The sequence below is a fragment of the Vidua macroura genome, chromosome 8 (genome assembly GCF_024509145.1).
Source record: "Vidua macroura isolate BioBank_ID:100142 chromosome 8, ASM2450914v1, whole genome shotgun sequence".
Lineage (NCBI taxonomy): Eukaryota > Metazoa > Chordata > Aves > Passeriformes > Viduidae > Vidua > Vidua macroura.
The window spans coordinates 33198953-33224966 of record NC_071578.1 but is presented as its reverse complement, the minus strand read 5'-3'; the positions used below and the strand labels follow the sequence as shown (position 1 = coordinate 33224966).

The 26014-nt window shown below is 47.0% G+C and overlaps 1 protein-coding gene across 14 annotated transcripts in view; it reads left to right on the top strand.

The window, feature by feature from the left end:
* The window catches only part of SGMS1 (sphingomyelin synthase 1), a 92286-nt gene that overhangs the window by 49431 nt on the left and 16841 nt on the right, over nucleotides 1–26014 (top strand). For 3 of the 14 annotated variants that reach the window (XM_053983683.1, XM_053983692.1, XM_053983691.1), the window contains one exon: nucleotides 7525–7774. The exons of the other annotated variants lie outside the window; for them this stretch is intronic. The gene's annotated coding sequence lies outside the window, so the exon portion shown is untranslated. The remainder of the gene's footprint in view (nucleotides 1–7524; nucleotides 7775–26014) is intronic. 14 annotated transcript variants of the gene reach the window in all.

Sequence of the window (26014 nt, the reverse complement as noted above, 5' to 3'; positions counted from 1 at the left end):
GGCTCCAGAGCAGAGGGGCTTCAGCCCTTGGAGCATTTCCATGGCCTCCTCTGGACTCACTCCAGCACCTCCAGGTCCTCCTGCTGTCGGTATCAAGCAGAGTGAATCCCCTTGTCTCTGCTCCTGGAGAGGGGTTTTTGGTGTTTTGGGGTTTGAAAACACAAACATAATCCGTGTGTTGTGACTGGTGTCAAGAACAGAAATGCAAGTGCCAGCACAGTAAATGCCAGCCAAAATATTCATGATGAATGCCAAGGGAAAGGTATTTGGCCATGGCTTGGTTTAGCTGCTCTGTGTATGCTGCAGCATAATATGTTTGTGTTGGAAATATAAGTTTAGTTTAACTAGTGTGTGATTATGGGGATTTTTGAAAGAGTTTTGAATGAGTTAGAGATGGGACTTTTGAGTTGTTTCTGATGATGTTGGTTTATTTTTAAAATCTTTTTATAGGTAGGAAGGGTGAGTCTGGTTCATATTGCTACAGGATGGTTTAGAAAGTCACAAGACTTTTAGTTACAAGACTTTTTAAGGAGTTATTTACTAATAAAACACTGCTAATAAGGATATTTATGTTTTTGACTTAATTTTAAAATATTTTGTCTTATGGCTTTATGTTATCGTATAAGTTTTTTTAGTTAATTATGTTATAACACACAAACTTACAGTACTATATTTTAATCTCTTTATTTACTTTTGTAACTCCTTTATTTTTTTATATTTTAAATTCTAAAACACTAATTTTTTTAAAATTTAGTTTAACACGTTCCTACTTTAAACTCTAAATCTACATTTTCACTTCTAATACTTAAATTCAAAATCCTTTCCCAAGATTTCAAATCAAATCCTATATTTAAGTCCAAACTTTACCTTACAAACCCAAAGTTCTAAAAGTTCCTTACATTTCAAATTCCAACACATGGTGAAGCCCAGACAGAGCAGGTTTCCAGAGCAGCTGTGGCTGCCCCTGGATCCCTGGCAGTGCCCAAGGCCAGGCTGGACAGGGCTTGGAGCAGCCTGGGACAGTGGAAGATGTCCCTGCCCATGGCAGGGGGTGGAATGGGATGAGCTTTAAAGTCCCTTCCAATCCCAACCATTCCATGATTTTATGCCTTTTGTGGTCAAAGCTGCTGAGACTTGGCTTTGGTGGGAGCAGGATGAAGTTCCTTCAGGTCCCTGTTCAAGTTCCTGTTTGGAATTGTAGTGAGAGACATAATTCAGGTGCTTGTAGAAAAGTGTCCCTGCAAGAAATACGGGTTGGGACTTCATTGAACGTGGATTTTTTAGGACATATGTGCCAGAAAGCAGAATTTTTATGGTCCTGGTAGAAGGACCAGGCTGTTATTTTTCATGCTTACGCAGAGCTTATGCTTGAGCATCTTTTAAGAATAAATTGGACTACAGGTCAAGGTTATAAAAATAAGGTTTTGGCAGGCCTAATTTTTATTGCATTTTGCTCATTGGTGGAGATAAAAGTACAGTTAGATTTTATCTGAGTGTCACCAAAAGCAGCCTTTGCTTGTGGTGGCATTGGTGCCTATTCCCTTTTTTGTAGGATGAGGTAAAGGGACATATAAACACACTTCCCCTGTAAACTTTTTAAGCCTTTGAGATTAATGGCTCTGGCTTCCTGAGCATAATCTGTTCTTTGAGCATAATCTGTTCTTTCCAGCTCTTAATTAAGGTCATCCTTAGAACCCAGGTCAACCTGTGGCCAGGGAAGTCACAAGAAGGAGGATGAGAGCTGGAATGATGGAATTGCACAGCTCACCCACGTGTAGAGCCCTGACACAGGATACTGGGAATACAACACCGTGCAGCCCTCACAAACAGCTCCTTGTCGCTCCTGATGAGATGTTCCCTTTGCCCTTGGGGCAGAGGAAGTGTATATTTGAATATTAATCCACATCATACTTATTAATGACAAAGGTATTGGATAGGTGGGGGTGTCAGGGCCGTTTAACCTTTGGATATTGACTGCCAGCTCTGTAGGGAAAAGGGAACTGGAGGCTGGGATGAACTGGTAATGGATGTTTTATCTTCAGACTCTTGGAGTGGAGTGTCTGTGGTTCTGGGTCTGCTGCCTGGCTGGGAGGGAGATGCTCCTGGCAGGAGCAGCAGGTGTAGGTCGGGTGTTTGGGATAACAAACAAACATCTCACTGAAGAGCCTCAGGGAGTGGATTTCTCACTGCTTCCTGCTCACTGTGGTGTGCAAGCAAACGCTCAGGATGTGGAGACAGAGCTGATTTATTTTTAACAGGAAAAAGCCCCCTCCACACCCACGAGCCCTGCTGTTGAACTTTAGCACCAAATATCATCCTGTATTAACTCTTGCTTTGTTTTTGGGGTTGTGGCTGGGTTTAGTTTTAGTTAGTTGGGATTTGTTGTTTTGAAATGTTTATTTTGCTTGATGTGTCTAAGGCCTTAAAGAACGCAGAACATCTGATAGTTCCAAACTGCTTGTATACAAAGCAACAACCTTGTCCCAAGGTGTGGGGCAAACAGCAAACTCTTTAGATGGAAAAATCTAAAGAGTAGGACACCAATCTTTGTCCCATTACACTATTTGGTGAGGAAACTATCTGTAGCAGAGGCCTTTGGGTTGAAATTTTGGGTTTGGAAGAGACAGAAACAAATCGGAATTTTGAGGCGGTGACTTTTTTAACGGGAGATTTTTAACACACCGGGGTGATGAGACTTCTGGGAGGACAGAATAAGTGGATCATGGAGTTAGGAGTGGCACTTCCCAAGCTGGAAGTGCTGTAGTTGGATGTGGGATGCAGTCATGTGGGAATGATACCCTGCTCTGTGAAAAATGTTCTTATTGTTGAGTGGAGGGGTTTGAAAAGAGTGTCTCATTTCTATTTTTCTCTTTTATGGAAAGCTTCACTCTTCCAGGCTCAAAAGGGACCTCAGTGGTATTAAATTCTTGCTTTGATCTGGGCATGTGATTGCACATGCCCTGGATGGAATTGCCATTCCAGAGTGTTTTCCTTGGAGAGGTGCTGGGTGTTCAGCTCTGCAGAGCCACCCCTGGGGACGGTCCATGTGTTTCTCCACGCATCTAAAGGTCAACCACGACCTTGAATCAAAAAGAATAGAAGGCTGGGCACCTGGGACACACACATGATGAGCAGAGTGAGGATTTTATCTATTTAGATTAGATGAGAACTCCAGGAGCTGCTTGGATGATGAGTGGGACAGAGTGAAGACGCTTCACTGTGAGTCCTGTATCCTGGTGGACCTCCAGGTGTTTGGGATCCCACTGCTGCTCCTGCCATCCCTTTTGGAGTCCCATGTGTGCTCAAGGAACGTGTGTGATCCCTCAGAGCCGTCCCAGCGGGTGCAGCCCTGTGGCTGGGGGTTTGTAGGGAATGGGAGTGGACTGGGGGTGCCCGGCATTAGCTCAGCCAGGCAGAGCATCCCAGCTTGCAAAACTGCTGCGAGGGCAAAGGACACCCACGTGTCCAAACACAGAGGCACGAGGTGTTTCTTAACTCCCTGCTGAAACAGGAACAGGAGGAGCTTCCAGCTGATTTTCCAGAGGATTCTGGTTTGCTGCCAGCGTTTAAAATACACCTTCACTCTTGCTGGAGCACATGATGCTGAAATGGAGGAATTCTGCTCAGGGAACTCAGTTCAACTTGCAGGCAAGGCTGAGCTTTTTATAGGGAGAGAGGGAGAAGAGTGGTTTCCTGCGGACGTTGCTCTGTGAGTCACAGGTTACATGACACAGCATTCCTCCCGGGAAACTTAATTGCTGGAACTGATGAGCACATCAGGCTCTGGAATCTCCCTTTGTGCCAGCAAACACACCTAAGCACTTCACCTCGTGCTTCTGGAAGTTGTTCTGATAGTACTTCAGAGATTTTAAATTAAGCTGTTTCGTATTTTTTAGTTTCTTTCAGGACCCCATTAACGTAAATATTTTTAGTTTCAAAAGCAACTGTCCATTAACAGCGTTCCACATAAGAAGTTGTAATGGCAGTTAATGCTGTAACACAGATGAAATAATAATTATTATTTAATTACACATGTAATAACAAAGTTTCACATTACTTCCCTAAGTGTTTTAATGCAAACAAAGGTCAGAGTAGCTTTATAATGCTCCTGTAGCACATTTTTTCTGATGTGTCACTGACCAGGACAAGTTACTTGAACAGACAGACAAAAAAAAAAATACTTTGAAGGTTTTTTGGGATACATGAGGTGGATGTATAGATTTACATTGCTGGTGTGAAGCCCTTTGAACACATCACACAGTCAAAGTGCTGGGCTGGCCCTGCTGAGGAACCTCCCAGGGCCGTGTCCAGTTCTGGGTCCCCAGTCCAGGAAGGACATGGAGGGGCTGGAGCGTGGCCAGGAAAGGGAACGGAGCTGGGGAAGGGGCTGGAGCCCCAGGAGCAGCTGAGGGAGCTGGAAAGGGGCTCAGCCTGGAGAAAAGGAGGCTCAGGGGGGACCTTGTGGCTCTGCACAACTCCTGCCAGGAGGGGACAGCCAGGGTGGGTCAGGCTCTGCTGCCAGGGAACAGGGACAGGCCAAAGGAAAACGGCCTCAAGCTGTGCCAGGGGAGGCTCAGCTTGGACAGCAGCAGGAATTTCTGCATGGAAAGGGTGCTCAGGCCTTGGCAGGGGCTGCCCAGGGAGCTTTGGAGTGCCCATCCCTGGAGGTGTCCCAGGAAGGGCTGGAGGTGGCACTCAGTGCTCTGGGCTGGGGACAAGGTGGGCACTGGGCACAGCTGGGACTCCATGGGCTGGGAGGGATTTTCCAGCCTCAGTGACCCTGGGGTTCTGAGCAGTTTTTTCTTGCTTGCCCGAGATTTTCATTGCCACCCTCAGTGCTGGATTTCATCTGCTAATACACAGTTCTTTTCTGATGGGTAGGGGAAAAGGGGGCTCAACATAATCTCACTGTTTTTGATGTTTAGGCAGATTTAAGCTGTCAAGGCAAGGAAGGCCTTTCTCCAGGCCTTTGGAAGGACATTCCAAATGCATGTGGTGCTTGAATGATCAAGACACATCAGCACTGGAGCTCGGTAGCAGCCCTTTCTCCTCAGTGCCAGCAGTAAATCTCAAATCTGTTTTTTGTCACATTGCTCATGTTCTGGTGGGAAAGAAGCAACATCTCTGTGGCCATCTCTATTCTTCAGGCGTTTTTCAGGCGACTGTCACTCTCCTGTTGAAGCAGGATGGGGGAAGGTAGAGGTGAAACAGCAACAGCCACTGAACTGAGGGCAGCAGTCCCAGATACTAAGTCCTATAGAAAGAAAATTATGTCATCAGCTCAGGCTGTCCTCTCTTTCAGCCCTTAGGCTAAATATGTCCTGGCTGGACTGTGTAGGAGAAAAAAAAAAAAACAAAAAAAACCCTTCTTTGCAGATCCAGTGGAAGAGTTCACTGTGTTTCTTTTTATTTTTTTAGGGCTTTACAGGGTGTTATGTTGTATCTGTCTGGACACATGCAGTATTTAAATGCAGTATGGTTGAAAAGGTGTTCTCACAGCACACTTTTAATTACCTGTAATACTTGTCCAACTGTCTTCTCTTCTCCCTTCTGGCCCCACCTGACTCGTGGGAACACAGGACTGGCTTTGTTACGTGCCTTGAGGTCACTGAACTCACACAGGCCTGGATCATGGGGGAAAAAATATTGCTAAGATAAGATCTGCTGGAGGAACACAAGAGCATTTCTGTCAAATATGAATGCATTTATTGTCTGGAGGGAGTTACTGAGTTGGCCTCTGGCCTCACCAGGTGACTTCTGCTGTCCTGAGAAGTATGTGAGGGCCCAAAGTAGACACGAGTGTTGTCAGCATAACAAGGAGTCCTTGGCTTGTGGCATCTTCTAATTAATCTGTAGATTCCTAATATATATTCTCAGTGGGAGGGATTTACAGGATTGCTACCGATTGAATTACATCTAGGGAATCTTCAGGTGATGAGCAATTACTGTTCTCACCCCAGAATCCCTCCTGGAAAGGGGGGCCAGGTTGGGCAGATGACATCTGTTGACTGTTACAGAGAGCTCAGTTACTAAAAGACTGCTGGGAAAAAATACAGAGCTCACTGGTGCCTCATTCCACGTCTCCTCAGATTTTAAATAAAATTGGCTGAGTTGGACTTGACCACGGGCCATTTTTAGGTGTGTAAACTTTGTGGAGGAGCTGATGGTGAGCACATTGTTCCACTGGATACTTGGCTGTCTCCATGTGTTAGGAACAAGCGCTTCTGGGCTGTATTCAGGGGCATGGATCTATTAAAAAACTCCTTTAAAATACTTGTTTTCTGTATGATATGATGAGTGTGGAAGGATTTCTTCGTGCAGCTTCTGAAAGTTCTTTTTCCACCCTGTGCTTCTTCGATGTGGCTCTGCAGATTCCTCGGTATTCCTGGCAACAGGCTCCTTCTCTGGGGATGGAGCTCAGAAAATTTGATGCTGCTATTTGTTACTGCCGGTGCCTATTTTTCACTTTCCACATTATTTCATCTGTGGAGTGGAAGCAGGCTGCTTACTATGCCTCTGACTTCACTCTTGGACAGTGTCTCTGTTGGATCCAGCAGCCAGCAGACTCGGGAGAGTCCATGCTGTGCTGGAAAACACTGCCAGCGCTGCTCATCCCATCAGTCTTCCCAACATGACTCAGCCTGCTTTGTGTTGTGGTTTTGTACCGAATTACAGCAGCTCCCCGCTGTCCCAAGGCAGTGGCCAGCAGACATCCTCTGCTCCCTCTCACCTGGGATGCTTTCACCAGCCTTTCCCGCTGGATCCGTGGGCAGGAGGTCCTGTGTGCTTCCAGTCCTTGCTGTGGCCTTTGGGATAGAGGCTGGATGCCAGCCCTCGGGGCCGGTGATGCTGCCTGGCCAGGGACTCTGCTGCTGGTGGCAGCAGTGGGATGGAGCCAGAAAATTCACGGAAAGCTTGGGGAATTGATTGTTTTGCTTCGTGTTAGTGTGGTGGAACACGACTTTTCTTTTTGGTGGAGGTTTTTTTTTTTTTTTTTTTTTTATTTGTAGAGTAGGACTTAACATCTGGTACTCATATATACTGGAAAAAAGGAATCCTTCCTCCTTGCAGTGACTTTTTCAGCTTTCGAAAGTTACACTTAATGAAAGCGTTCTGCACGTACAGTAGGAATCAGCAGACTGAACTTCGGTGATGTACCTACTTCCCCGTGGTTTAGGTGCTGTTTTCAGCTTTCAAAAATGACACTTAATGAAAGCGTTCCACGCGTACAGTAGGAACCAGCAGACTGAGCTTCGGTGATGTATCCATTTCCCCCTGGTTTAGGTGCTGTTTGCCGGTAGAGCAGCACTGCTGGGAACTGTTGCACCACCCGGGGCTGGGCTGGCACTCCCGGCCTCCTCCTCCTCCTCCTCCTCCTCCTCCCGCTGTTCCTCCTGTGGCGGGCGCTCCGTCCCCTCCTCTCCCGGTGCTGACGCGGTGGCGCGCCCGCGGAAGGAGCGGCGGGAGCGCTGTCGCTCCGTCCCCTCTGCATCTCCGTTCACCTTTCCCCATTCCCCTCCGCAGGCGCTTCCCGCGGGGCTAGCGAGCAGCTGGCAGAGGAGCACTGAGGAAGCCCAGCCCGGGGGAAATTGAAAGGCAGCTTTGAACGCGAAGGAAGTCGGGGCTGGCGAAGGAGGCGCGGGCGCGCTGCGCGCTCCGGGAGTGGCCGCGCCGCCGCCGTGTCCCCGTCCTGGTGCGGGAGCGGCGCGTCTGCCTGCAGCTGCAAGAGGAAAAGCCGCGTTTTCTGCTGCTCTCTGCCGCCTCATTTCCAGGAGTGAGTAGCTCTCCTCTCCGGATGGTCCCGTTTGAGCGTAGAGGAGTGTTTGGCTGCTGCTGGACGGCCGGGGGCTGCGTTTGGGGAGCCACAGAGGGGCTTGGATGCAGTCGGGTCTACAGCACAGCTCTGGGGAGTTGGTTGTCTTTCTCCTTCGGTGACTTTTTTGAAAGTGGCGCTTAAACTTGTGGTTACTTTGTTGTTTGCTGCTTGGTTTTAGTCTTGGTTTTTAGTTTAGCTTGGAGTCTTTTTTTACTAGAAACCAGCCAGGCTTCCAGCATGTGGGACAGCAGTGACCTGCCGGTGGCTCGTTCCCCAGATTGTGTTAGGGTTGTGTTTCCATCAGGCAGCTTCATCTCCTGCTGGGGCACGGACTCTCCCCCTGGTTTCTGGGTTTGTAGTTTCTTTGCAGCACACCTGTGGGAGATAACCGGAGTTACACAGCGTGGCAACGGCGTTGCCTGCACAAACTGAAAACCAGGGACAATCTGCTGTCCCTTTTGGCACCTCGGGCAGCTCTCCCCACTCCTGACCGCCCCCCCCCCCCCCCCTTGACTGCTGCCAGATATCCCCAGGGCAGTTGTTTGCGGTGTTTGTATGAAGGAACAAGAAGGTGTTTTAGACTTTCTGTGATGCCCTAGAGCGGCTGTGCCTGTGCCGTGTCCGCGTGTGTCACGGTGTCACCGCTGCCCCACGGCGTGAGCACAGCTGTGGTTGTACAGCAGGGTGGCCCTGGGTGTGGAGAACAGCCCGTGAGTCACTGGGAGAACACAGAAATCCTCTCGCAGGGCACTGGGGGAACAGACCTTTATCCGTGAGCTGTGCCCTGGATTCGCTGCGGAGTCTTTCCAGGGGCTGTGATCCTATTTGTGCGTTTTGGGCACAGCCGCCTTTTCTGCTCATCCTAAACCTCTTTGGAACTCAATGCTTTAATCTGGAAGCTTTATAATAGATTTAGAGCAATGAGTCAAGGTTTTTTTTTTTTTTTTTTTTCTTTACTTTTGGGGAAGAAACTAAACCAAACTGCCTGCAGTGACTAATCTGTATGTGTTTTTGGTACATATATTTGTGTATATGAACACACAAGTGTACACACACTCCAGGCATTGGTTTTTAGGCTGTGTGTGTAAAGATGGGCATGTGTGTCCATAAAAAATGTGGTTTTATAGCAGGATGGTGTCAGCAAGCTGAGAGGAGCATTAATTTCTTCCTGCTCTGTCAAGTAATACCCTGCCTTCTTCATTTGCCAGTTGATTTGGTTATGCAAAGGCAGGAAAACAGACCATAACAAAACCACTCTTATCTAATCTGCTTAACAGCACTGTCAGGTAAATCATTAACCCACAGGCCTGGTGCCTGTAAAAGATGTTAAAGAGGTTTCCTGCCCCTGAAACTCCCCTTTTCCAGAAGGTAAGAAATGAAATTATTTGCAGATCTTGATTTCATACGTGAGTGTTTGCTGCTGCCGTGGTTTCTGTGCCTGTTAACAAAGTGCTGTAGTCCAGTGGGTTAATGATGGGAGAGGACCTGCTCACCCTGCGGTCTTTTTCCTAAGAGAGCAGCTCCAGCTAAGGCAGAGGGAAACACAGCATTTACTTACTTGTAAACACTGTCATTCATTAATGAAATGTAATTTCACGTGGGTTTATGGCTGATGGAGTGTTTTGCTCAGCAGCTTCGTTTCCTGGCATCCTGTGATTCAAATCCGTTTGAGCTGAGAAGATTTGCTGTGGGTCTTGCTGTGCTTAATTCCACACCAGGCTTCTGTTTTAGTTGACTTTTGTTTCTGTAGGCATGTAAGTGATGGGTTTCTCTGAAGCATTAATACTTAGAGTCTGTACAGTCCTGTCTGCAGTCACTTTACGTTTTGATTGATTGTGTTGGCAGCGAGTCTGTTTTGTGTGAGTAACTTAAAGCATGGAAAATCTGTAGCACATGGACAACAGCAGAGATAGCTCCATTTGTGATGTTTGCAGACGTTGCCTGAACAAAAGAAAAAGGGTTCAAGAAGGGCTTAAGCTGTTCTAGCTGCCCATGTCCAAGAGCATGACTCAAAACTTCCAGCTAAACTCCTCTAAGCTCCCTGAGTCGGTGTTGGAGTTGCGCCTTTCCCCCCTGCCAAGCTGGGTCTGTTTCAAGTGCCAGACTCTCAGCCTGGCTCTCTTCTGCCAAAGGTCTGCCTGGTCCTACCAGGGCATTTTCAGGCATCTCCAGGACCAGCAAATGGGTCCAATTGGAGGGCACATCTCAGAAAGCTGGACCTCACTTTCAGTGCTAGCCCATGCCCCAAGTGCTGTGTGCCCAAGTTTGGCACGGCTCAGCGCCCTGCAGAGCCTGTGCTCTGCGTGCCCGGCTTTCCAGCTGCCTGGGAAAGCTCCAGACTGCTGCTCAGGAAGGTGCCCTTTTTGCTTGGTTAACTTTACAGCCTGGCTGCACATTAGCTTTTTAAAGCTGAGCTTTTTAAAGTTGCTCTCCCGTGTGAGGAGAGAATTCGGGGGTTGCTATGTGTCTGACACCAAGTGCCTGCGGGAGCAGATATCCAAACCTGGAGGAGAAGGTGACTCCAGACCTTTCCCCAGGAGGTTTGAGCTTGTGGAAGGAGGTCTCTGTGCTGGGGACACCCCAGCAAGTGTTCCCAAGTGCTGTGTCAGGTGGTGATGCTGCCTTGCGGAGGGCAGGTGCTCCCTCCTCCCTGTCCTGGGGGATCTCAGTACAGGAGCAGATCCATGCTCTGGATCCTTGCTGGAGCCTTCCTCTTTTGAGTTTTTAGGGACAAGAGGTGCTGATGAGATCTCAGCCAGTTGAGGTGTGAGCCATGGTCCTTTGGGTAACCAGGTTGCCACACTGTGTGCAGTCAGAGCTGTTGTGGCCACGAGGGACAAGGAGAAAGGAGCACACCTTGGCAGTGTCCCTTGTGCACTGTCCTCTGGCCTGATGATGGTTTTTTGCCAGGAAAATTGCCCTGATGGAGCACTCTGTTGTCTCCAGCTGCTTTCTGCAGCTGTCTGCATGGCAGAGGAGGTGGGGAAATGACTCTGGTTAAAAATAGAAAGGCAGATTAGGAAATGTGAGGTATGGTTTCAACATCCAGCAGGGCTGCTCTCACAACTCGCTGCTGCCACCGAAAGGGGAAGGACTTGCTCGTGCTCTTTGCCTGCAGAAAACCAGGAAAAGAGCAGGTTTTCCTGCAAAAAAAAAAAACAAACAGGAAAAAGAGCAGGTTTTCCACCGTGGAATTACCCAGGCACAGGAGAGGAGGAGGGGGATGCCTCTGAGAAAAGCTTGTTGAGCTCTGCTAGCACAGGTGACACAGTCCCAGGTGTGCAAACACTGGAATTCAGGTGAAGGCTCCCATTGGAAAGGCTGGGTTTAAACTCATCTGGGTTAGTCTGCCCAAGTTAAGGACAAAGATTTAAGGAGATTTACTCTGCTCTTTGAATTGTTCTTATTCTGCTGTTTTATGAGGAGAGTTCTACTTGGGGAAAAAAAAAAAAAAGAAACAACAAAACCAAAAAATACTGAGGGTGTGATTTCACTGAATGTGAATGTGCAATATGACACTCTCAGAAGAGACTTTATTTTGCAATAAGTGTGTGAAGTGTCAGGAGGAAGAGTCAACAGACAAGCCAAGGGGAAATAACATGTGCTTTGGAAACCCAGGACTTGCAAAGTGCTGCTTTTAGGAAGTGTTCACTGTACAGTGTTTGTCACCAGCCTTTAGTGTTTATCACTGTTCCTTGTGGTTATCGCTGGTCCTTTTGATAGATTTTTTGTCGTCTTTCCTTAAACAACTGAATTTCTAAAATTCAGTCAGGAAAACCATTATTTTCTTTGTGAAAAGTTTGTTTCCTGATGCTTTTTTTTTTTTTTTTGTCTTTGGTTTTGGGGGTTTGAGTTTATTTTTATTTGCATTCTTTAACTTTTTTAAAACTCTTTATCAGCCTTTAGAACAGTTTGAGTTCTCCTGCTTCTCCTTGGTTCAACTCCTGTTGTTGTAGCACTCCCAGCCACACACTGATAAACAGTGACCCATTCTGTACAGTGTTGAGAAAGAAATATCCAGGGGCATTTCAGATATCCTGGATATCCATCCTAGGCAGATCCTAAAACCCAGAATGCATCTTGTACCAAGCATTCCCTGCAAAGTATTTGGTGAAGGGACTTACAGCAGTTATTTATCATAGCTAAAGAATGTTTATCTAATGCTTAGTTCAGAAAACCTGTCACATTTCCTGGGCAAATACTTTGAAGACAAACAGCATTTATTCATTTTTGAGAAGCTGTGAAAACAAGGTGGAATTCAGTATCAAGTTAGAGTTTACCTTTACCTGGAATTGTTCTACCTTTTAAAAAAGTGAATTTAAGAATTGAAGTTACACTTCATCCTCTGAAAAAGAATGTTGAAGACAAGCAGGTATTTTTACTCAGTTAAGTTTCATAACACTTCAGCGTGATTTTTCAGGAATTACTGGGCTGCTTTTCATAACCAGGAGTAAAACTTCATTGGTCTCAGTGATAAATATAACACTGTTTCCTTGTAAATTTAAAAGATCACTTCAGCAGTCAAGCAGGTTTTTCACCACTAAGAATATGGGTGCTGTAATACTCGATTTATTTTTTAAAACAATGAAACTGAGCACATTTGACCCCAGTTTATTTGTATTGGAGAAGCTGATGCTTTGGGACTGTTGGGTATTAACATCAAGGATGAGAAGGATTTAGTTGGAAGACCACCAGCAAGTGAGTTTTGGTGTAACTTTGATTTCAGTTACTTCATCTTCCCACCTTTCTGGATTTTTTTTTTCCATATTATTTCTAACTCCTTTGGTGTTTTGAAGTTTTCCCTTTTCATCTCAGCCACCTGCTTTGCTCTGGGGAGATTGGTTTGTCTGTTCTAAACCAGTCACACCCCACCTAAATCCTGGCATTGTTCAGCTCTCTCAGTGTGTTTGGATATTGTACTGAGGTACATTTTGATATTGTACTGAGGATATTGTACTGAGCAACAAAGAACGACCCCACCAACAGCACAGGCTGGGGGGAGCTGCTGGAGCAGCTCTGTGGGGAAGGACCTGGGGGACACCGAGCTGTTCCTGGGCCAGCAGAGGGTCCTGGGGACACCGAGCTGTCCCTGGGCCAGCAGAGGCTCCTGGGGACACCGAGCTGTCCCTGGGCCAGCAGAGGGTCCTGGGGCCAAGGAGGCCAATGGGACCCTGGGGCAGCAGAAGAGCATTGGCAGCAGGTCAGGGAGGGATCCTGGCCCTGTAGGCAGCCCTGGAGGCACCTCTGGAGTGCTGTGTCCAGCTCTGGAGCCTCAGCAGAGCAGGGCCAGGAGCTGCTGGAGCTGAGCAAGGGCCTGGAGCATCTGGGTGCCCAGGAAAGGCTGAGGGAGCTGGGGCTGCTCAGCCTGGAGAGGAGCCCCAGCTGAGAGGGGCCCTCAGGCCTGGCTGTCCCTGTGTGCAGGGAGGGGCAGAGCAGGGCCCAGGCTCTGCTCCGGGGCCCAGCAATGGCACCAGAGCCACGGGCAGGGCCTGAGCCCAGCAATTCCCCCTGCACAGGAGGCACAACTTCTTCCCTGGGCAGTGCCCAGCCCTGAGCACATTGTGCACAGAGTCTGGGGGCTCTCCTCCCTGGGGCTGGGGCAGAGCTGTGTGCACACAATGCTGTGCCCTGTGCTCTGGGATGGCCCTGCTGGAGCAGGGAGGTGCCACCAGTGCCCACTGAGCTCCTTCAGCCTCAGCCACCCTTGGATGCTGTGATCTGACCTGGGCAAACCTTGAGAAGCTTTACTTTGTGTTAATACAGTTGCAGAGAGAGAGGGGACATGTTTCAGGTGGAGAGGGGATCTCTAGTTTGGGTGGAGTTATGAAAAGTGATATTGCAAAAGCCAAATGAGAAATGAAAGCAGCTTTCTGCTGTGTTTGCCTTCACGGATCTCCTTGGAGTTTCTGGCAACAGAAGTGGTGCAACTGTTTGTTGGGAACAGGATTTTGGAGGAGGGAAGAAGTCCTTCTGGGGAGCTGAGAGTGAAGCCTCATGGCCCAGAACAGTTTGCCCCTGAGCTGCTTAATTTCTGAGCTGCTAAATTTACATCTCCCAAACCACATGTATTCTAAATAATAGCAATATAACTGTTTAGCACAGGGACTATTTGCAAACATTTTTCTCTCTGTGTGGTGGCCTGGCTTTTATCAGATGTGAAGGGAAAGGTGGGGAAGGAATGGATGTGGTAATTCTGGGTTACTTAAGCTAAGAGCACTGGGTTACTGATTTGGATTTATCTGGGAGAAAAGTGACCCGGGCTCGGAGTTTTGTTAATGTTTAATGTTGTGTAACGTTCTGCCCAGGCATAATTGAGCCATCAGTGCAGGAGTGATCCCGTTGGAGGGGTTTATTGTGAGTGATTACAGAGCCTGCTGTGGCTTTCATTTCACTGCAGCCTGAGCTCATTGATGAACAGGGTCATCATTTATTTACAGTTCTTGGGATCCTTTCACACTGATTCTCCTTCTTTTGGGTAGGGAGGAGGATGTGGAGACACCACAAAGTTATCTAAAATACTCTGCCCTCTCTTTCTGGTGGTGGTTTGGCATTTTCCTGGTTTTAGCAGCCTCTCCACTTTCTCCTGATCCTGGTGATTTTTCATCTGGATTGTGCCACTGAGCTGGAAAGGGTCTGGCATGTGGGGCTGGGAGAAGCCTCAAAGGATGGAGGAAAGGAGAGAAGGAAGAACAGACTCTACTGAGATGGAAAGAAAAATAAGGAAGAAAAAAGCTAAAGAGCACAAACACCCCTGCTTGTTCTTGTCTAGGTCTCAGTTTGAGATGAATGCTCCTGATTTTTCTTTGTGATTTCCCTGATTTTGTGAGATTCCTGCACAATGCAGTTTGCCTCCATACTCTGCCATGCAGAGAGGGAGTCCTGCCTAAAAAGGCAGGAACAGGGCGAGCAGAAGCTGCAAAGAGCAGCTGTGGCTGCCCCTGGATCCCTGGAAGTGTCCCAGGCCAGGTTGGAGCAGCCTGGGGTAGAGGATGGAACTGCATGGGTTTTAAGGTCCCTCCCAACCCAAACTGTTCTGGGATTCTGTGAAGTGATTTTATGTTCAGAAATAACTTCGGGCATGAAGATTGCTTTCAGTTCTGTTGAACCTCTGAATAATCAGAGGAGGAGGCATTCACAAGCTGAGTGTTAGGGCAGACTTGGCAATTTTTGGATCTTCAGTGGGGACCTGTTGAGCTTTGTACTCCTGTCAGGTAGGAAAGAGCAGTGTGAAGTCCCTCAAAGACCTGAGCACCACTGGCTTGAAGCTTTGCATGTCCTCCATGTAAATTCACTTACACAGAATTCAGAGAATTCTGAAATTCAGAGAATTTCACTTACAGAATTCAGATAATTCAGTTACACAGCTGAGCAGAGTCTTCATCCTGAGCTCATCCATCTGCCTGCAAGATCAGTTCAAGTCCACTTTGAAAAAAGGTAGTCCAAAAATACTTTGGGCCACATTTTCACAGTGGAAAGTGGTTTTCAGCTACTTAAAAGGTTGTCCTGACTGAACTTAGAGGTTGTTGTCTGCCACCAGCTGTCTGAAAGCTGCTGTGCCTTTTCAATCAAGTTGTACAAACACAAAAAAGGCAAGATATTGTGCATTGTAAGCAGCAGTATTATTTGTCAGTCAACTGCCTGAAATAAAAAATCTCAAGAAACAGGAGATGGCAGTGAGGGGGGGCAAATTTTCCATAAAGTAGCTATTACTCCTCCCTAGAGAAATTTGCCAAAGCAACACTTGTAACTGCTAACACTTGAAATTGTAAAGATGTTGTGTTTGTGTGGCAAAGCTCTGGAAAACAGATACAGCAGTGAGTTTCAACAGTACTGTTGTGGTCCCAGGCAGGGAAATCAGACGGAAAGGACCATTTTGGTCATTCTGGCTGAATTCCCAATGAGGCCCTGGCACAGGGTGCCCAGAGCAGCTGTGGCTGCCCCTGGATCCCTGGCAGTGCCCAAGGCCAGGCTGGACAGGGCTTGGGGCAGCCTGGGACAGTGGGAGGTGTCCCTGCCATGGCAGGATGGGTTTTATCAATTCCACACCATTCTGGGATTCTGTGCTGTGCCATCCCATCCCAGTTGCTGTGTTTGGTGGAGGCCCACACCAAAATCATCTGATGTTTGTCTTGAGGCTTGATTCTGCCTTTCACCCATCTGGCCTGACTAAATAATACATGAACTAAAGTGGTTTCTGCTATTTTTAGGCAGTGGAGATCACAAAGGTGAACATAGATGCAACATTTCTTAATATCAAACTCCCTTGCTTGCTGACTGACCCCAAATTCTGTGCCCTCCCTTAGGGGACACAAGTCCCCTTGTCCTCAATGATTTATGCAGCATCTACAATAACAGGGCCTGTTGCTTTCGGACGTGTGTGCATTCATATTTTATGTCTCTGCCTGCCCTTCATGTTTTATTTACTAGAGAGTGTAAGGAAATTGGTTACTTGGCAAAAAGTGGCTTTTAGTGGGCTAAGGAGCTCCAGGTTTTCCTGAATTTTGGGCTGGTGCTGTGTCTGCTCTGCTCCCCAGGGGCTATTCCACTGCTTCTCAAGAGCTTTCTGAATATTGATCCTTCCTCCTTGCTCCTCCAGAAAGGAAGGAGAGCCTGCAGCCTTGCTGCTGGCAGCCTGTCTCCTGCAGATCGTGTTTGGGGAGGGCAAGAAATCCCAAAACCAGACAGGAACGTGGTCTTCTTGTGCTGTCTAAGAGCTGCTGGCTTTTGTGGGCTGAGCTCAACCGTGTCCCCATTAAATCTGAATTTACATGGTGCCATATGGGGCATGTCTTACATTTCAGACTGATCCAGACCAGCACAAGTTTGTTTCAGGATCAGATAAATTCCAGACCCCGCATTGTTTCACTGCTGATGTGAGAGCAAACCTAGAATTAGACCCTTGTTGTCAGTGTTGTTGTGGTGCCACACAGGGTGAGCTGCATATTTCGTCAGGATCTCTGCCACTGTACTTTTATCCCCTCACCCACATGAAATATTTGTGAATTTAGCTTATTTTCAGACCCAGTGAAAAGCTTTTGCAATGCCCGAGGACAGATAATAATATATTTACTTTTAAAAGAGAATCTCATGTGTATTTATATCCTGTGCTATATCTAGTAGCCCCACCCTTATCTCTAAAAACCACACAAACAAAACAAAAAGACCTGAACAACCCCCAAACTCCAACTTCTGTGACTGTTTAACATCACAGTAGTGTGAACACTCACAGTACTTGATCTTGTTTCCAGAATACCGCTTGTATTTTTCCCACCAGTAGTCATTTCCACAGCTCTTGTGTGGCTTGCAGGAAGATTTTTTTTTCCTTTTTAATAATCTCTTATTGAAATATCATATTTTATCAGCTTTAGAAGGTTGTGGAGATTTATCTAAAAGTTGCATGTCAGAGCACAGCTCGAGGACAGTCCTGTAGAGCAAGTCTGGTTGTGGGCTGGGTGGGTAAAGCAGCAGCTGTGGCAAGGTTGCCCTTTTTTGTTTTGTACTCCTAAGATATTCTGGATATTCTGGCATTCCCAGGCCTGGAGGAGATGCTGGGGAATCACAGAGCCCGTCATGAGGTGTCTCCCTGGGCTTTTCCCAGTGTCCTGCTCCCAAGGGCTCCTTGTCAGATCACACAATCCCAGCATGGTTCTGCTTGGAAGGGACTTTAAAGATGCTCTCATCCCAAACCCTGCCATGGGCAGGGACACCTTTCACTATCCCAGCTTGCTGCACCCTGGGCCTCCCCACCCTCACAGGGAACAATTCCTTCCCAGCATCCAGTCTAAACCCCGAGATGAATTCCTGCAGTACCAGGGCGTCTTACCTCACCTTCCTGCTCAGAGGAGCCCCTGCACATCAGAAACAGCAGCAGAATTGTCATTCCCCCTTTTTGTTTGCTTACTCACATGCAGCAGGGATGTTGGATCCTGCGGGACATCCCTAGGGAATGTATCTCCTGAGTATTTACCTGTGGGAAGGGCTTATTCCCAGCAAGCTCTCTCCCTGTGCTGCAGGGAGATGGGAAGGAGCATCATGCTCTCCTGCATCTCCTTCTGATTCTTCTAGACCAACTATGTAATAGGAGCCTTCCTCTCCTTCCTGCACATACATGTCTTGAAGAGACTTATTGATTTTTGGTGCAACTCTGAGCAGATATTGCTGGAAACAGGGGACTCTCTGTTAAAAAATTCAGACTGCTGCTTCATTATCTACATGGCCATTCCCCTTTTATCTTCAGCCTCAGCAGCTTTTTCCAATACTCTTGCAATCTCCCAACCTCTACCAGCAGTCAGAGAGCCCTGGCTCTGTGGCCATGGATCTCCTGATCCATCTGGGAGAGGAGATAGGTCAGAGCGGGGCTATTTTCAGGCAGCACCTCATTGGCATCTCTGCCTTGCTCTCCTTAATACCTTGCTAATCTGAGCTTCACCCACCTGCTTGCAAGGCCTGCACGTGACTGCAGATTGCAATCTTTCCTCCTCTCCCTCCCTCTCATCTGTTCACACTTAACAACAACAAATAATTAAAGATTCTTAAGCCAGATGCCTCTGGAGCTGGTTGGTCATGTGATACTTTGCCACAGAAGGGACAGAGGTTGATTTGTTTGGGCTCCTCTTTCTGGAAGAAGGACAGAGCCACTGGTTTCCTGCAGTTCTGGCTGCTGTAAGATGCAGGGCTGGCCCTTGTTGCATGTTAACTGTTTGTGTAACAGCAGCTCTGAAACCCAGGCTTGGTTTTGCAGTGATCTTTGCGAAGCGACGGGCATCTCTTCATTAATGGAATATTAATTCCCATGTCTGCTTCCCAGGATGGAATGTTGACTTTTATTAATTGTTTTTCCAAGGGTGGATGTGGCTTTTGAGTGCCTGAACCAGCTGAGATTCTCTAAGCAATGAGCTGTGTTTGCTGGGAGCAGCGTGTGGCGGGTGCCTCGCAGGGAGCTGCACTAATGCACAGTCTCGTGAGATTGGGAGAAACACAGCTCACTATTTAAAGTTTTTATAAAAGTTTACTAAGGGACAAAAGAGATAAATCCAAGTGCTGGGATGCTTGGCTATTTGCACATAGTTAACTTAAACCATGTTTCTATATACTGTTACAGTATAAGGGTACATGTATATTCTTAAGAGTTTACACATATTCAAACATTCCTTTGAGTTTTAAGCTTTGACTTGTCTTCATGCCATCTTGTAGATGAAACCAATATATTTTATTTTTTTCTTGTGGTTCCATCTTGTTGTATTTTCACTTCCTGATAACGAGGGTCAATACATTCTTCTTTTTTTTTTGGGGTGCTCTGGTTTCTGTTTCTGTTATGTTGTCTTTCAGGTAAGATAGTCCCTGTATGTGGGAAATCACTTAATTATTTTACACCTTTTTCTGAGTTAGTTACATGAAACAATCATTTCAACATTTCACAGTCTCTATTATGCTATGGTCTAAGATAGCATCTATTACAGCACTATTTATAAAAGCTATACAGTGCATACATAAACTGACAGATTATACTGTATCAAAAGCAGTAGTTACAATGTGTACTATATCAGCATTTTTTGTGATCAATTATAACTTGCAAAACAAAATTAATACATAAATGCAAAATCCAATAGCTATATTTGTTATTTTTAACAAGAGGAAGCACATCTGCAGGAGGGCCTCATCCAGCCTGTAGTGCAAATTTTGGCTTGCCTTCTTTTAGTTAAAAGAAAATGTTTAGACTGATTAGGAAAGTTTGGTCAAGGCTGTGCTGTCAGCTGGACATCCCTCCATTCCTTCTGTGGCAGGAAGAGAGGGATCACATGCCCACCCATTCAGGAGGCTTCTGATTGAAGTGTTTTTGGTTATTTTTGGCTGTGAAGGGTGGACAAAGTGCTGGCTGAGCTTTGCACTCTGTTTTGGGGTGCTTTGCAACAGTTTATGGGTTGTGGGTGAGTGGTGGATGACAGTGTTCCCCAGGTCGAGGAGTTTGGAAGGTGAAGTATTGTTCAATTTCACACTGCCAGAGGGCAGGGATGGATGGGATATTGGGAAGGAGTTGTTCCCTGGGAGGGTGGGCAGGCCCTGGCACAGGGTGCCTAGAGCAGCTGTGGCTGCCCCTGGATCCCTGGCAGTGCCCAAGGCCAGGTTGGATGGGGCTTGGGACAGTGGAAGGTGTCCCTGCCCATGGCAGGGGTGGCAGTGGAAGGGCTTTAAGGTCCCTTCCACCCCAAACCAGTTTGGGATTCTATTTTTAAACGCAGCTTGATTTCCATGGCAGGAACACAAGCTGCTCACACTTACCCAGTGCCTCTGGCTGAGATTCCCTTGCTTGGCTGGAATTACAGGTTACCTTTGAACTGATTTAATTGATGTGTTCAAATCCTACCAGTTCAGCCTGTGGATCTGTTACCCAGCCATCCAGTCTTTGCTGCTCAGTGTGCCAGGTAGTGGAGTGACTGCCTGCAGAAGAAAGGGTGGCTGAGAGCCACAGTTCCAAAGATGTTCCCTGGGATTGGCCCTAGCCAGGTGGCTGATGGACATCTCCATAAAGGTGTTAGGACAGCATGACACAGGCATATCCCTGTGCCTCAACTGTGCCACTAGAAAAGGAATTTAGAAGCAATTGGATATGTCTGCAGGAGGAATTTACTTCTGAGGCTTTCAGGTGGCTATTGAAATATTCATAATTTCCAGAACAGTTAGATGGCTGAGTTTTTTATCTTCCTTTATTTCTCCTTCTTTGTGAACCTAAGTGATCATAACTTTTGAGCTGAGGGGAATATGTAAAACATATTTTGCAGCCTTTGAACACACTGTAATGACTTCAAGTGACTCTGCTTGTGGTCTGGGCAGTTGTTTGATGTGTACCTGGTGGTACACACTGTCACCATTGCTGTCAGTGTGGAAGGAAGCATGTTTTCAGTGTTGTTTTGTGATCTTCAATCATCTGTCAGTTAAAATTGTAAGGAATGCTTCATGTTTCAGGGAAGATGTTTGTGTATTCCTGTTCTTTGGGTTCAGTGCTCACTTGCTGTCAGCAGCAAGATTTGAGCAGGATTTGCTGGTGTCACAGATCATTGATGGGAGCAGTGTCACATCTGACATGGATTGGGAGCAGCTGAGTAGGAGCAGTGGATGGAATGAGTAGGAATAGTTTGACACAGAGATAAGGCTACTTTGCAGCCCTGGGCAAGGAATGGCTTGGGTTTCTGGAGACCAAATTCTGAAATTTGGAGCTTGTTGAATCATCAAAGTGTCGCCTTCAGTGCCCAAAACACTGACCAGCAATGATGAAATTGCCTATAAAAGGAAAAGCCAGAGACCCTTGGAGCAGGGACCAGAGATGCTCTGAATTGTTTGGCACCCTCCTCGTGGCTGTTGAAGAAGGAGGTGCTGGATGGCAGGGCTGGGAAGGGGAGGATTTGTGTCCCCAGCCACACTGGGTTTGCTGTCAAGGCCAAGGCCAAGTGGAGGATCTGCACTGCAAACAGAGGGATTTGGCTTCCTGTGATGGAGAGTAAAGAAAGGTTCTGGGATTTGGCAAATAAAATTTGGCAAAAGGGATTTGGCAAATAAACCAAGAGGGTTTTTCCTGCTTGTAACATAACCACAAAAAGGAAGATGCCAGGACAATTCATCTGCAATGTCAGGAGATCTGGCTCTAGTCAGACACATCCCCACCATGCAGGCTGTACACCCATAATTTGTTGGCAGTCAAGATAGTTTGGGATTTTTTTCCTTTTTCTTCCCTTTCCCGTGTTTCTGATTTTTCTAGACCAACTATGCAATAAGAGCCTTCCTCTCCTTCCTGCACATACATGTCTTGAAGAGACTTACTTGATTTTTGGTGCAACTCTGAGCAGGTATTGCTGGAAAGAGGAGGAGACTGTGTTCAGAAATTCAGACTATTTATACCAGAAGAATTCTTGAATACGTGTGGTGTTTTGTCTTTCAGACCAAGGAACACTCGGTGTTACATGAAACTAAATTAATAAAGGCAAACCAGGGATTGTTTTGTTTTCCAAGAGGAATGGCATTGAAAATGAATAATGTTGATGGTGTGTCTTTTTGGGTGGGTTTATGAAAAGTAACAGCTGAAGTGCAGAGAACAGCATTGTGCATGAAGATATTTACATTTCAACTCTGGAGGCTTGGAGTCTTTTTGATGTGGGTCTGATGTGTTGTGACTTCAAAAGTAGGATGTTTGAAATAAAATATTTATATTGCTAATGAAATATGGAAATATTATTCTGGGCTGGGAATCCTTGTGTGTAAATTTAGTTTTGTTTTGCTTTAGTTACAACCCTGGCAAAGGCAGTTGGGAGGGAACAACTGTTGTGGTCTGGCTACTGTCTCATACATGGCCAGTAACAAACCCTAATATTAAAAAAATATGTCAAGCAACTGATTTAATTCTTCAGTGAGGATCTGTTTTCTCTGTGATTTCTGCCAGGTTTCCTTTTCCTAATCTGCATGGCTGGTTTGGTAAATTGTGCTGGAGTCTGCATTTCTGAGCCACGTTACCATCAGTCACAAGACTGCTCTCAGTTTCCTTGGGCACGACTTCTCTTTCTGTTCCCATGATTTTTTAAATTTTAAATTTGTGCTGCCACTTAGATTCCCAGAGGTTTCCAACAAATCTGACTTTCTAATAATAAATGGCTTTTAGGTAATCACTGGAGGTAAAAAAACCTCAAAACACCTGCACTAATTGAGTTAAAATATGGAGCATGTCACAAATGTTTAATCTCTCCTTATTTTCCTGCTTCCATCCTTCTGCTCTGCCTTGTAGGGAAAAAAAACGCACTCTTTCTGCCTTTCCAGTGTTTTCATCTGTTTTCCTTTGCAGGTGTTCTGTTGTTTGTGTATCAGTCTGGGGAGGTTTGGGTAGTCTCAGGAGCATCGCTCTGCGCTCTCAGTGCCGGATTGCCTGCGGGGTTGCACGAGGACACGGGGCTCTGTTTCCAGCCCTGCCCGAGCTCTGGCTGACCCAGATCCCGAGGCGTCACAGGGATGTGTGCTCAGCTCTGCTGGGGACAGCAGACAGAGCCTGCTGCTGCTGGAGCACAGAGCCCACAGCCTCTCAGGGCCACTCCTGGCCAGATCCCACGTGGGCAAGGTTTGAGCGTGACGTGGTGCCCGCGGGGCGTGGCTTGGTTTGGGGGGTGCTGGGTGGGTTGGTTCTGCTGTAGGAAGCTGCTGAAGCACTGAAGATCCTGGTGTCTAAGCAGGGGATTCATAAAATCACAGAATGGTTTGGGTTGGAAGAATCTTAAAGCTCATCTTGGTCCACCTGATGCTATGGGCAGGAACCTTCTGCAGGTGCTCCCAGTGCAGCCTGGCTTTGGGCACTTCCAGGGATCCAGGGCCAGCCACAGCTTCTCTGGGACCCTGTGCCAGGGCCTCACCACCCTCACAGGGGAGATTTTTTTCCTAATATCCAGTCTAAACTAATTTTTAAAGATTTGTGATGTTCTGTTAATATTTTCACGCCCCCTTTTGCATTTAGGGTGGGGAGCAGGGATTTCCTATTGCAGCTGTTCAAAAATGAGCCAATATTGGTCCCACTTCCATTGCAGATGTTGATTTTTTTTAGGATTGAGACATGAGGATTGTGGAATGGAGTACAGAATGGAATGGGTGCTTGGCTTACCCCTGGAATGGGCAGAAGGGCTCTGGGCCTGGTGCCTGGCTCTGCCTCTCTGACTTGAGACTGCTTCCTAGCCTGAAATAACTGCAACTTAAACCTGCCCTGCCCTCCCCCCTGCTCCATCCTTTCCATCCCCAGATCATTTGAAGCAGGATTTCTGTCCTGGGAAAAGAAAAGCCCTGCTTAGCAGCTGCTCCTGAGGTGGGACTGCTGGTCAGGTGAGGCCTCCTCCTGAGTGTTTGCTGGTTTTCATAACTACTGCCAAGCCCCAGGAAGATGGGAGAGGAAGAAAGCTGAGGTGTAGGGCTATAAATCACAGAATCAGGGGATTGTTTGGGTTGGAAGAGGCCTTAAAGACCATCCAGTTTCAGCTTCTGCCATGGGCAGGGACACCTTCCACTAAGACCAGGCTGCTCCAAGCTCTGGTGGAGTCTCATGGAACCCTGGTGGTGTTCCCATGTGGAGGTGGGACCTGTTTGGTTATCCAAATGTGCTGCAAGTGCTTTGGGTTTTAAATCCTCCATGCTCAACCCTACGCTTGTGTTCCGAGCTGTTACACTCATGAGTGGATTTTCATTTCTGGTTTTTTTTTTTGTTTTTGTTTTTGTTTTTTTTTTTTTTTTTTTTTTTTTTTTTTTTTGTTTTTTTTTTTTTTTAATTCAATTAGGATAGAAAATATATGGTGAGGATTTCTTTTTCTTCTTGCTAGCAAGTAATGCTGCTCAGGGATTTATGTAGTACTCAGGCAGGGCTTTTTCTCCCTCTGAAGCTGTGTAAGTAGCTGTTCAGGGGATGTGGGCATTGCTTTGCATTTTCATGCCAGCCTCTCTGTTCATAGTAGTAGCTCCACTTGCCCTGACTTCCTGTCCACAGGCCACTGTTTTCCATCTGAGGCTGACCTTGGAAACCTATCTTAGAGCTCTGTGCAACTTGTGAGCCCACCTGTGCCTCAGTGTTTTACTTACAGCTATTTTATGTTTGCATATATTTGCATTTCCAGCACAAACCCAGCTTTACTGGCCTGTTTTACACTGCCAGCAGTTTCTTGCTTGTTAGTGGTGCAGAAGGGGTGATGCTGGTTTGGAGGCAAGTCTATCCTGGAGGGAGGGAAACGCTGCTTGAGAGCTTGTTAGGGTTACCCAGCACGTAATTTGTGGCAGGCAGCTCCCTTCCCTTGCAAATTGGTGTGCGGTGGTGCTTGTCAAGTACAGGATGTCCAGTTATTGAGGTGTCAGAGCATTATTGTTGGCCATGATGAAGTGCCTGGAGAGGAGGTGTCTGTAGCAGTGAGTCAGGCCCTGCTGCTGTGAACAGTTTGTTTTGTGCTCTAAAAACACAGGACAAGAGCTCCCAGCTTTTACCCAGGGCACTCGGTGTCTGTGTGACTCCTGCTCATCATTTGTGGGATATTCACTGGTGGGCTGGGTTATAAAGCATTAAATCTTCAATCCTTACAGCAGCTGGGTTTCTCTGCTTATCTGTGTGCACACATTATCAGTGTGAACCTCAGAGTTTGGTTTCCAAGGGGCAAAACACCATTTTTGTACCTTCCAGCTGTGCTTACCAACCTCTCTCATTTAGACCCTCATTTTTTCACTGAGGGTTGAATCCTCTCAATTTTTCTGGGCTGTCAGGGAGGGATGCTGAGGGTTGCAAGTGGAGCACAGCACTGCTTCTGAAAGGATTTCCTGGCTCCTGGTGACAAGTTGCTGAAATAGCTTATTATTTGACTGATTTCTATAGTGACTGTTGCCCTGGCAGCAAAGCTTAGAGAGTAAAAACACAAACACGAGCAGGGCACAATTTCATTTCGGAAGGCTTAGGTTTTCTTTGCTTTGGTTGGGTTTCAAAGCACTTTAGGAGGAGTTTCAAGATGAACAAACCGATAAGGGAGGTGGCTTTTTACTGGTTTAAGTGGATGTGGTTTTGTCTCATCAGTGTTAATTGTGAGAATTAACTGTTTCTGCTTGCAAGACCCCAGAGCTGGGCCTTGTCCTCAGCACGGGAAAGATGTGGAGCTGTTAGAGCAGGTCCAGAGGAGGTCTTGGAGGGGCTGGAGCCCCTCTGCCCTGGAGCCAGGCTAGGAGAGCTGGGGGTGCTCACTTGGGGAGGAGAAGGCTCCAGGGAGAGCTCAGAGCCCCTTCCAGAGCCTAAAGGGGCTTCAGGAGAGTTGGAGAGGGACTGGGGACAAGGGATGGAGGGACAGGACACAGGGAATGGCTTCCCACTGCTAGAGGGCAGGGATGGATGGGATATTGGGAAGGAATTGTTCCCTGGGAGGGTGGGCAGGCCCTGGCACAGGGTGCCCAGAGCAGCTGTGGCTGCCCCTGGATCCCTGGCAGTGCCCAAGGGCAGGTTGGACGGGGCTTGGAGCAGCCTGGGACAGTGGAAGGTGTCCCTGCCTGTAGCAGGGGTGGCACTGGATGGGATTTAAGGTCCCTCCCAAGCCAGATCATTCCATGATTCTAAGTGTGGAGGAGTAATCAGCTGATGATTTCATGGCTGATTATGTTGTTCTTTAACCAAAAAGGTTGATGCTCTCACCTTTGCTCCTTGTGCCCAGCTGATCT